This window comes from Henckelia pumila, chromosome 4 (genome assembly GCF_033568475.1).
Source record: "Henckelia pumila isolate YLH828 chromosome 4, ASM3356847v2, whole genome shotgun sequence".
Lineage (NCBI taxonomy): Eukaryota > Viridiplantae > Streptophyta > Magnoliopsida > Lamiales > Gesneriaceae > Henckelia > Henckelia pumila.
Window position 1 is genome coordinate 206908071 of NC_133123.1, and position 13298 is coordinate 206921368.

Below are 13298 nucleotides of genomic sequence, written 5' to 3' on the forward strand. Positions count from 1 at the left end.
ATTAATTAGAAATAACTAATCCATCTAACTTGAATAGGTTTAGCAAGTCTAGAAATATTTCAGTATGTGCCATGTTGATCATAAATTAGTTCGATACCTTCGTGTGCTTGGTTGTCTCGTTTTAATTAAATTTATCCTTGAGCTATTTTAATTCTTTTTTTTTATGGTAATTGAATTTTTATTCAACTCATTGCACCCTTTTTATTATTTTGTCTAGATTAAGTAAAATAAATAAATCTTGAGCATTAACTGCAGTCTCTGTGGGATCAATGCTTGGACTCGTTGTCCATTTACTATTACTTGACCTAGTCCACTTGCTAGATTTATTCATAACCTAAATTTGTCGGTCAAATTTTTGGCGCCGTTGCCGGGGACTGTTTAGTTAATATTAGGATAGATTATGTGCTTGAGACTTGACATATTGTTATTTATTTTTTTTCTTCTTTTGGTTATTTATTGATTTATTTATTTTTACTTGTGAGGTACTTGGAGATGGATGATCGACAGGTGTTCACAAGGTTTGCCCAACTGTACTCGAAACCATTCTATGTCACATGGGAGAGATTCAATGATTTGGCAAAACAAATTTTGATGCAATGATTTTTCAACCTACACTCTAATCCAGATTTTTTTATGTTGTTCTGGATGAGACAATAAGAATTTGGGTGAATTATGGAGCTTTGAAAACTGGCAGTCACTTGTTTCATAGAGATTACGACAGTGCGATGCACTTGTTAAATGATATGACATATTTCGACTGGCAGATTTCGACTACCATTGGCATTGTGATCCTTCACTTCATGGTTGGAGTCACAATTATCCTCCAGTATTCAACTCCACCAATTTTGCGTACCAACCACTTGAGTATCAAGAAGAGTGTATTACGCATTTTGAAGATAATGTGGCTCAGTTGGAGAACATTGTAAAAAAATAGACAGAGATAAATAAATTCTTAGAAATTCACATCAACTCTTTGAGTTTCTTGGATGTGCATATTGAGCATCTTAGAGATCCATTATCTGAGATTAACCAAGATAATGAAGCGATTTTTATTGATCAATTAGCATGTGAATGTGATCGCGCAGCAATAATTGAGCCAGATCAAGTGGAAATATTATTTGAAGAATCTTCATGCAAAGATGAGCCAAAAGTGACATTGGAGGGTGAAGAAACATACCAGGCGAATTATTTGAACTCGTCAATGATCTTCACATGTGCACCACTAGAAGATCCATTCTTTCCATGGCGTCAATTCCAAAATATTACATCCTCTATGAGCTTCAGCCTAGATTCGAAGTCTTTTCACAAAATAATCAGTTCATGTCGTGTGTTTTTGGAGTGACGAGATTACAATTTCAATATCACGTAAAGCTTGAGGGCGTATAAAATCAAGACTCATACGTAGATTCGTATGATTCTTACTATGAGCAACAACCGTTCTTTGATGGTTGCTACTGAAAATTCGGGCGATAGACTATAAATTTAGCGCTGACTGGGAGGCAACCCAGTGTTTTATTGTTCTTTAATTTTTATTTTTATTATCTTTTGCTAATCCAATGCCTTACCCGTCGTTTTCCATGTTTCGTAGGTTGCCCCGCCAAGAGATATTCATTTTGGTGCTTCACAGCTAGAGGAAAATGACGGAGATAAACCAGGGGAGTGCTAATTTCCTTTTCTTGTTTTTGTATTTTGTGTCTTTTTGTGTTTGAAGAATTGGGGGAAATACTTTGAATAAGTATGGGGGAGATTAAGTTAGTTTTTAGTTTAATTCATTTTATTTGGCATGTTCTTATGTTTGTGAATTAGTTTGCATCTCAATGTGTTAGTTTTATCATGCATGTGTGTCGAGTTAGGATAATGAACGAGAGCCGATGATGATTGTGGAGTTAGAAAATTGAATTTTTTTGAAAATGTTTGCCCTTGACTTGAAATGAGAAACCTTAGATTGAACCGTGAATATTTTTATGCACTACAATTAAACTAGTGAATGGTTGTGAAAAAAATTGATGAAGTTTTTGACTGCTTGACTATTGCACGGCACTAGGTGTTTAGTGATCTCAATTGTATCTTGTGAATTTCGGTGATCTTTTAACATTGCACTTATGATCTTGGGCGCACCATTTTTTAAAAATGATAAATTTTTTGAAAAACTCAACTCCATCCGGGTCATGGACGAGGAATTGAAATCCTAATTCCTAAGTCCAAGGCTAAGTATGCGGATTAAATGGGGTTGCTTTCCTAATAAAAAGATAAAAAATTTATTTTGAAGAAAAAAATAATACAACTCCATCTGGGTTTCGGACAAGGGATTGAAATTCTAATTCCCAAGTCCAAGGCTACGTATGCGGATGCAATGGTGTTAATGCTCCATCCGGGCTATATACGAGGGGATTGAAATCCGAATCTTATCTTAGTTGTAGCTAAGTTTGCGGGTAATTTATGAAACTTATGAAAGCTGTGTGAAAAATTTTGGTGGTGCGTAATAATAAAATCTCGAGGGAAGTGTGTTTGTTAGAGGTATCTGGAAGGAATGGATGCATGAAAGTAATACTTGCACTAATGTGTTATTAGGTCTCTAAGCAGTCGTATAAATGGATTTTTTTTAAGTTGCATGTAACTGGAATATCACACACACACGTTCACGCAAAATCGAGGGTGTATTGTGAAGATTTAAGGGTATTTTTTGGGGCGTGGATTGTAATTAGACTTCACTGAGGTGATTACTTTCCCATGGAATTATCCTAATTTCATTTTTTGTCATTGTGTTTATGTTTTTTTGTCATTTATTCTTGCTCGAGGGCGAGCAAGAGTTAAGTGTGGGGCAATTTATAAGTGTGTTTTCATGTATTATTTTGTGTTTATTTTTGAGTCCATTTTGCATGCAATCGTGTTGTGTTAGGTCATTTAAGTTTAATTTTATTCTTATTCATGCATATTGTCTTCATTTCACTTTATTTGGTTTACTTGTAGGAATTAAAGAAGAAAACTCAAATTTTAGACACAAAAGAATAGCCTAAGCAAAAGAAGAGCCACAAGAAGGAATTACAAAGCATCAATTGTCCAAAACTTACGTATGATTCTGGAGAGATACAAATCCAATCTTCACCGTTCATAATGTATTTTGAGGTGTTGTGAAGCTGCTATCTAAATTTCGGCTTGATCCGACGGCTAAAATTTCAGATATGATTTTTCCAATAATTATGCGCGAAAAAGAAAGGACCCAGGGTGCCCCTGCAACCTGAGAGGGCGCACCCGCGCCCTGTAGAAAGAAAATGATGCGCTCGAGCAAGACTTTTATGCGCTCGAGCGTGAAACAAAGAAATATTTAGCTTGGACAGAGAGTTTGGCACTCGAGCAGGGGTTTTATGCGCTCGAGCGCGAATGCGGACAAGTTTTTTATTTTTTCGGACTCTGTCGAAAAGGAAACATAATTGATTTAATTTGGGGCATGTATATATATGAAAAACACAGCAGGGAATGAGGACTTGACGCATAGATCAAAGGCGGCGGCTAGGGATTGGAAGAATTGGAAGAACCTTCATCTTTTCTTCTTCTTCTTAAGTTTTTCTTCCTTTTATGATTTAAAACTACTTTTTGAATATTTTTCTTGTTTATTGAGTAGTTTTCTTTAACCAAGACTACGAGATTGGATCGAAACTGATTTATGTTTGAGACTTGGTTACAAGTTTGTTATATTTTGAATATTTCCGATTATTGATTGATGTTAGATTAATATTTCTTGTGAATATCCTGGTCACCTAGTCACATGTGTGTTGATTAATCACGAATCGAAAGAGGATTAATTAAAGATAGCTTCAAAGATGTCAATCAACATATGGTTAAACCGACTAGAAATAGTATTCGGTTTCAGTATGCGATTTTATGTGAAAACTAAATTTTCATAAATATTGAATGTGTTTGAGTTTGATTAAAATTAATTAAAAATAATTAATCCGTCTAACTTGAATAGGTTTAGCAAGTCTAGAAATAGATTGTTTTATAAGATAGGAAAATTCACCGTAATTGGAATAAACATGATTTTCAGTATGTGCCATGTTGATCATAAATTAGTTCGATATCTTCGTGTATCTTGGTTGTCTCATTTTAATTAAATTTATCCTTGAGCTATTTTAATTGTTTTTGTTTTTATGGTAATTGAATGTTTATTCAACTCATTGCACCCTTTAATTATTTTGTCTAGATTAAGTAAAATAATTAAATTTTGAGCAATAACTTCAGTTTCTGTTGGATCGATACTTGAACTCGTTGTCCATTTTACTATTACTTGACCTAGTCCACTTGCTAGATTTATTCATAACCAAAATTTGTTGGTCAAATGTACACACATAAGTCATGCCATATAAACATGCAAACATAGAACATGCATACTCAACTAAGATATCTTGGATAGTACGTATGCACCTCAATACAAGTGATGTGATGATATTTTCATATATTTATTTGAGTTAATTGGTATGATTAAGAGAATTTTGATTGATTAAATTCATTTTATAGTTCCTAGTCATTGTTTGAGATTTGATGTAGGAAAAGAGAAGAAGTTGAGCAAAGGATGAACGAAAAAGCGCCGAAAGTGAAGAAATTAAATGACTCAGACAGGAAGTTGCTCGCTCGAGCGCGACTTTCTGCCGCTCGAGCGAGAACAAAATAAGAAGAAAAAAATTGTTGGACAGAAAGTTGCTCGCTCGAGCGCGACTTTCTGTCGCTCGAGCGAGCGCAAGAAAAGAAGAGAAAAGAATCGGCGAACATCACTTCTGCGATGTTGAAGAGGTGCAGCTGTGCCTTGGTGAAGAAGGAGAGAAGCGCTGCTGTGCATTGTGGAGCGCATCTGCGCAACAAGGGAAATTTAAGAACAGCGCATCTGCGCTTGTGATGGCGCTTCTGCGCTAGCTGTTGTGCGAGGAAATTTATTTCTTTGGCAAAGAATTTCTCGCTCGAGCGAGACTTTATTCCGCTCGAGCGAAACGAAAATTCGGGGAATTATATTTTAAAAAGAAAACTTACTTGGGAAGGACTCTAGACTTTAAATATCTTCTAGAACTAGAAATTTTCTATCTTTTGACGGCAAAAGAAGGAGAATACTCTTGGGCGGCTAGGTTTTCATCTTTATTCTTAGATTAATTTTTTTTTCCTTCTTTTGCCGTCCAAAGATAGAAAATTTCGAGTTCTAGAAGATATTTAAAGTCTAGAGTCCTTCCCAAGTATTCCCCAAATTTTCGTCTCGCTCGAGCGAGACATTCTCTGCCCAAGAAATAAATTTTCTCGCACAACAGCTAGCACAGAAGAGCCATCACAAGCGCAGATGCGCTGTTCTTAAATTTATCTTGTTGCGCAGATGCGCTCCACAACGCGCAGCAGCACTTCTCTCCTTTTTTACCAAGGCGCAGCTGCGCCTCTTCAATAGCGCAGAAGCGCTGTTTGCCGATTCTTTTCTCTTCTTTTCTTGCGCTCGCTCGAGCGGCAGAAATTTGCGCTCGAGCGAGCAACTTTCTATCCAAAAATTTATTTCTTCTTATTTTGTGCTCGCTCGAGCGGCAGAAAGTCGCGCTCGAGCGAGCAACTTTCTGTCCGAGTCATTTAATTTCTTCACTTTCGGCACTTTTTCTTTCATCCTTTGCTCAACTTCTTCTCTTTTCCTACATCAAATCACAAACAATGATTAGGAACTATAAAATGAATTTAATCAATCAAAATTCTCTTAATCATACCAATTAACTCAAATAAATATAGGAAAATATCATCACATCAACAAGCAACCTAGCAACAGTACCAGCTCTCTAATCCAAGCCTATAAACAGATAATCACCATATCACTTAATGCCTACTGAAAGCCTTAACTATACTAATAGCTACTTACAGAAGCTAATCAAAGTCTATAATTATACATGTGTCCGTCGTTAGCCCTTTTATGGTGATGAACTCAAACTCAAGGCACAACTCCGCTACGATCCTGGTAGCACATCACTATCGACTGGCCTTTAAGACGACGTCTGGAAGCCCTCCGAATCAACAAGAAATGAGAGAGAGAATTCTGAATTGGCAATTGAAAATGAAACTCTCGGCCTCTATTTATAGGCAATGATCGGAACTACCAATCCCATGTTCGAAGCTTCCGATCTCTAGCCACGAACGCGTGTCCCTGATTGGACAACACACGCTGTCGGCGGAGTTCGGTTCTGAACAGGGGTTCGGAGCTCCTGACCTATCTCATGTCAGTGCACCAATCAAAAAGCACATACTTTCTTATCCAAAAGCAATCGGACCTTCCAATCGTGAGTTTGGGGCTTCCGAACTCACCTTTTGGCTCCGAAGTACATCGTTGTTTCCGAACCAGTTTGGTGTTTCCGAACTAATTTTCGGAGCTTCCAAATTGTCCAATAATCTTGAAGCCCTTGAAACTATTTCCGATCATTCTGAATCCAATTGGAAACCCCTTATGTTTTTGCTAAATTAACATGTTTAGATAGATGATTAACTTAATTAGGACTCAGGCTTCTACATTTTTCCAAGTCAATTAAGACCATAATGTTTCAAAATTATATCCAGGCATGTTGGCCTATTGGATCAACAACCTGCGATGGGTATTTTTGACCTAAAAATAGATAATTTAATTAATTTGGAGGCCAACTAATTAATGTCTAAATCATTTTTTTCAATGATATTAATCTGCAATTTCAATCTTAATTTAGGACAAAAAGTTAACTAACCAGTTCGAGGAACCTTAGGTACACGAGGAACTAGCTTGAGGAACTAAGTCGAGACAAAGGAGAAGACCAGGTCAAAGAAGTTGCAAGCTAGTGAAGTGGAGTTGGGCACTCGGAAACCATGTCGAGGAACTAATCGGAGACAAATGAGATAACAAGACTAGGTCAAAGAATTTTCAAGAAAGTGGGATGGTTAGTGGTGCAAATGGGTTGGCGCATGTAGTAGCCCGGTTTCATTTTACAAGATTAAGTGATTTTAAACATGTTAGAAAATGATATATAATTTTAAAAATGTCAAAACATGTTTAAGGAGTCATTATTTGGTGAAAATAAGTGTAAAATCAGATCAGGAACATCCAAAAATGGTAGGAAAGGTCCCGAAGATCTCAGCAGTCCAAAAACAGCCAAACGAGTTTGGAAGGCCCGATGTAGTTCAGAGAATGCGGACCAGTTCGGACCGTCCAAACTCAGCAGAGTCCAGGTGTCAAAAATGGCTCGGAAAAGTGGCAGTTCGGACCATCCGATCCTAGTTCGGACCGTCCAAACTCCCCTCCAGATTGAGGTGTCAAAATGCACTCTACGCGTGGAATTCATGCCAGTATCGGAGCCTTCAAACCCAGTTCGGACCGTCTGATCCCAGGACTATAAAAAGGGGTTCGAGGCTCTCATTTTGAATATCCAATTTCCTCTCCTCTCCCTGTAATGGCTCTATTTTAAGGGCTTCGGTACTCTTTATTTAAGAGTTGGAGTAGGAAATAGTATTTTTATAGCAGACAGTGTTCGCAGTAGCAGCCAGACGGCGAAGTTCTGGCGAGGCGTTCATGAGTTGTAGCTAGGCTATGCCCAGGCTCTGGGGAATGCGACATCAGCGGGCTAACGATGGACGAAGGTATGGATTTGGTTCCCTATAGTAGATAGGGAGTACGCTATAGTTTAATTAAGGCTTTTAGAGCCTAGTAGGTGATGTTTGGCATGCTAGATAATGCATGGTTATTTATGTTGTAGTGCTTCTTGGTAGTCTTGGAACTAGATGGGAGCTTCTAGGATCTGGCTTAGTAAGGTACGAAAGTATTATTCGAGATATCCAGATTTAGTATGCATGTATTATGTGTTTTCATGGATTATGTGATATGCCTTTATATGCAGCATGTCATGATTGTATGTTGCATACATGAGCATATTGAGCCTTTACCTTAGAGGTATCCTGTAGTAGGGTGCTCACCCTACGAGTTGTGGATGGTTGGATACGTAATTCTTGTGTCAGGTCACCGTGATGGTTGGACACATGTACTAGTATCAGGTCACCATTATCCACTGGTTATATGAGCCACCTCCTGAGGCGATGGCGCAATGTGCTATATATCTTAGGCCCGGTCTATAAGCTAGTTTCTTGACCTGAGTGTCTTGGTACCAAGTTCATTTGCATTCATGCGCATATAATAGTGTATACTCATACTCTTGTACTGAGCATGTTAGGCTCACTTTCGGTTGTTTTTTGTTGGTTGGATGCCCTATTCCATGGGTCAGTTGCAGGTAGTTCTCCCGGGGACAAGGAAGTTAGGTGGTGACCAAGGCTGGATAGCAGGGTTGACCACTAGGTTTTTCTTACCTGGTATTTGACTTACTTTAATTCCGCAGTTACTCTGATTAAGATTATTTTATTGATTAATTGCATGCTTAAGTTCTGATTAGTAGATGATCACGGAGAGGGTCACTACATTTATTGTATCAGAGCATGCATTAAGATTCTTTAGGACATAGTATTGATTTTTGGTTATCCTATCAGAGCATGCAATAAGATTCTTTGGGACATAGTATTGATTTTGGGTTATCCTTGTAGTATTGCAAGTTGGATTCATTGACGATAGCAGTATCTGGATTTGAAATTGCAGGATATCTAGGATTTTCCAAGATCTTCATTGCCAAGGTTGGCAGCAGAAGTTCGTATTATGTGGATCCCAGCAGAATGTAGCTGGAAGAGAAGATCCAGTTTTCAACGTCAGGTGCTTCTCAGGGTTGAATGGAATGTGTGACATGTAGTCATCCATTCGACTTCGACCAAGAAATCCACCCCGAAATACTCTCCGCTAGTAGTTGGAGAGATTGTCAGAAGAATCTTGTCTTATCTACCAGATTAGGAACCCAACAATATTGGAAAGATCTATAGATTAGCAATATTTTATTCTTTTAGATCTTGCGAGGTAGAAGGTCTGCTGACATGAGTGGCAGACAGGAAACTTCATGTTCAAGTTCAGTAGACGGAATGAAAGACTTTCGCAGGAGTTTAAATACTGTATTTTGTTGTAAACAGTATTTTAGTTGTAATCAGATGTATTAAAGATTTCAGTATTTGATGTACTCATTTATTGTTGTATTGTACATCTTTCAGTGTACTCCTTTGATTAAGTTATGTATTACATGTGTTTGTAATAAAGATTGTATTAGAACCTGGATTTGTGATTCAATTATTGTAATCATTTAAGATTAACTTGGTTATTTTTGAATAAAAGATTGATCATTTGTTCAAATGAATACTTGGGGCTTTGCATGTTTCAGATGAATAGTTCTAGATGTTTTACCTAGAATATTCTAGTAAACCAAGAGTTTGCCAGGGATGATGTGATTCATTAGGAGGCATGAATGTTTGTTCTAGACGGATTTCCTTAGAACAGTTGGTTGTTTTGATCTTTTTAGGTTGTTACCTAGTGATGATGGATTTTCATCAGGATGACAAGAAAGAAATACCAAGAGTTGTGGACTGTAATCAGGACTAGACGTGAGAAAGCGTGTAATGCCCCAAATTTATTTTAATTGGGTTTATTTGAGATAATCGAATATTACAGAATTCAAGAGCCGATTTGATTTTGATCAGGGTCTGTTTTGCAATTTTCAGAAATTTCAGGGACTAAAACGCAAATAAGGGATTTTATATATTATCTACCACTTGTTTGACTTGGAATTAGTCTTCACCCTTCCCTTCCATCGTGATTCCTCCATTAAAGCTTGGGAAACATTTCTTCAAGCTTTTAGATCCCAGTTTTCGGTCGATCCGTCCATTAGAATTTTAATCCGAAGGCAGATTAGCGATCATGGCAGCGAGAGCTTTGTTCTATCGTAAGTATTTCTCTGATCAGTTATAATTTTATTTTTGGATGTTGTTAGAATTGATTGAGTTTTAGTTTTGTTGTTCTTGAGCTATTTTTTATCGTTTATTCTCAGTCGGTTTTGAAATAGAGCGACGTTCGGATTTGTTATGATTTTCGGAAGCATAATTCAAAAATGGAGATTTTGAGATGTGTTGGATTTGAATTGTTTTTGATGTTTTAGCATTGATTTGAGTTGTTTGCAATGCTATACTGCTGTTTGTGTTTCCGGTTTGATCAGTTTATAGTCATTATGCCGTCGGTTTGAGTTTTGGTATTTTGAACCGTTTGAGTTGATGGACTTTGGCTATTGAGTTTGTTCGTCGTTGTTGATCTTTTTTTGTATCCGTACAGATTCGTTTGAAGTGTGTTGAGCCCAGAGTTAGCAGAAGTCGATCGTCGAAGAGTTGGACGAAGAGCGGTAAAGAGTTTACATTAAGCATTGTTATTGTTTAGGTTTTATAGTTTTTGATATAACCTCTTTTGTAGTGTATCCAAAGTTGGAGATAATTGCATCAAAAAGTACAAGCAGTCATCGTGTTAGCAGGATAGCACACTCGAGACAGTTGGTTCTTGAGTTTCCCTTAAATCACATGCTTGCATCAATACTTGTTCTAGAATGGGGAACTTGTATTTTGTTGTTTGAGCTTTTGGTTATATGGCTAAATGCTTTATGTTTTCTTATGCATTCATCTCGAGCCTAAATCTTTGATTTTCAGCGGGCTGTACGCCCTTTTTGTTAGACATTTTGGGGGCTATAATGGAGTGGCCTGGGTGTAGAAATTCACCTAGTGTCAGCATACTCCTTGTATTCGCACCAAAGTCTAGAGGATGGAGATACGTGGCACCACCTCGATCGGGAGAGTCGGTGAGTTGTTACGTGAGCTCATCCTTGGGATCCCAAAAGCATAGCAACAATCCCTTGTTTATCAGAGTTGATATCCCGATTTTAAAGACATGCATTTTATTCGTATTAGCATTGAATATGTTGTTTGTATTTCATGTTATTGAGATATTACTTGTTATTGCATGTTGCTTTTACTGGGAATATCATTCTCATCGGAGTTATCCGGATGTTGCTTTGTTTTGTATGTGTACTTGGCGATAGGTGGGGCAGGATCAAGTCAGAGGCAACATGCTAGGGGTTGAGTTGAGTAGAAGTGAGGACTCGGTGTTTTTAGAAGTTGAATTGTAATTCGAACTTGTTTTGTATTCGGATTGTAAGCTAGAACCGAAGCATGTTCTACTTGTTTGAATAATGTACAACTCTAGATCTACCTTGTACTATTTATGCATGTTTTATGAGTTTGTAGCATTGTGGAATTGAACAATTGGATTGTGTTAGCATGGAATTGTTCTGATGAAGCTTTACTTTTTCTGGTGCAGCAGGGCACGGACCCCGTGCCACGTCCGTGCAAGGGTCCGTGTCCCCTCGCAAGCTTTGGGAGTATGCTTTTTTTGAGTGCACGGACCCCGTGCCACCTCCGGGTGAGGGTGCGTGTGTTCAGGCAGAAACTCAGTTTTTTAGTGCATTGATTCCGCACAAACCCGGACACAGAGGTGGTTCGGGGTCCGTGTGCTCTTCAGTTAAATGCACGAACCCGTGCACGGATATGTGCACAGGGTCCGGGCATGTTCTTTTAAAAAAAATAAAAAATTTCTTGTATGCTTAATTATTGTTTAATTCGAGATTAGATGTTTAGAACCGATGTCTCACAAAGCGCGACCCTTAGTCGGTATTACTCTGGAAGTTTTCATACTTCAGAGGTTGTTATGGAAGCCTTTGTGCTCCAAAGACTATATAGGGAAGGCTACTCAGTCTGGAAGTTTGGCAACAGTCACAGCAGGGTATGACTTTGGATAGGACAGATACCATGTGTGGTATCAAGGTATAATTATCGTCTGTTAAGGATACAGATGTCCCATTGTCAGAACAGTCTTGGAATAGATTTTCCTTGACAAGTAATTGTTCTGAGTAGATAAGTTTCGATTTTGATTTGTGATTTTGGGATTTAATCCAAGAGTTTAGTTGAATTGGTATTCAACGGGATTTAACTGTCAGATGTTTGCAGATTGGGGATTTGAGTTGTTCTTATGTAGAGAATTTTCCTTGACCAGTGATTTTGGTTCAGATAGGAATGTTGCATAATATCAGAGACTCGGGGATGAGTTATGCCAGGATGCTGATGATTGTCGGGTTTCGAGATGGTATAATAAGTGCGACCTTATGCCGGTGTACTCTAGAAGGATTCTTTTATTCCAGTTTGGAATTATAGGAAGACTTACCTTAGTATCGTTGTATGCACAGTCATATCAATGGGTATAACTATCAGGAGAATATTCAGGAATTATTTGAGTCTTCTGAAATTATTCTTGGTATTGGGTTAGTGCCAAGGGATTTTATTAGATATCATCTGACTTCATCAGAGATACAGACTTTGGTTTCCATGGAAAGAATAGTCTTGGAGAGGATTCCTTGACAAGTGAATATTCTGGGCAGATAGTTCTCGCACGTGATACTGGGGAAAAACCAGGAGGATTGACCAAGTATTTTTTGATTCTATCAGAAGTATAACTAGTGATCTGGGTCTTGATTACTATAGGAACAGGAAATTCTAAGTGATGAGTTTACTTAGGTAAGTTTTCCTGTAAGAATTGGAATTTGATTGATGGGTTATCAAGCAAAGATGAGTTTTATTAGGACACTGGGTTGACTTATACTGGAAGACGTAAACTATAATCATTGCAACAGTTACGTTAAAGTATAATTTGGTGTCAGTTTGATAACCTTGAAAATATACTCGATTCTATTGAAAGATGTCATGAGTCTGCTAAGTTACAGCATGGATACGACAATATAAGAATTCATTTGGATAGTGGAAAGATGAGCACTTAGGTGTTCATGTATGTTTTGAAATGGTCAGCTAAACTGGTGCAAGTTTGGTGCCCAGTGACTATTTGCAACTATTTATCTGTGGTAGATACAGATGTTGTAACCCCGTGATGGGGGGGGGAATGGTCTTGTAGAAGAACGATAGAAATTGATCTTTCAAGTGTTTAAATTTCAATTGATACTAACATGATAGCATCAAGTGTTTAGACACGGAAAAAGGACAGCAGCTGAGATCTAAGGTTACTAGATCTAGAAAAATTGATATCACTGATTTTCCGGATGTCTATTGGATGCATTAGGCCATTGATATGTTCGATTCAATGAGATCGAGTCAGGGAATTAGCTAGATTGTATTGATTTAAGGACTTTCCGAAGAAGGATGAAAAAGTTTTGTTCAACTAGTAGCGCAAGTCAGAATTCAGCAAAGGAATTATTATCCGTGGCAGGATAATCATTATTCTCATTTTTAGGTGTTATCTCAAGTTATGAGATAGATGTCAATATATATTGGCACTAGAGATTGTACTAATTGATTTGTGA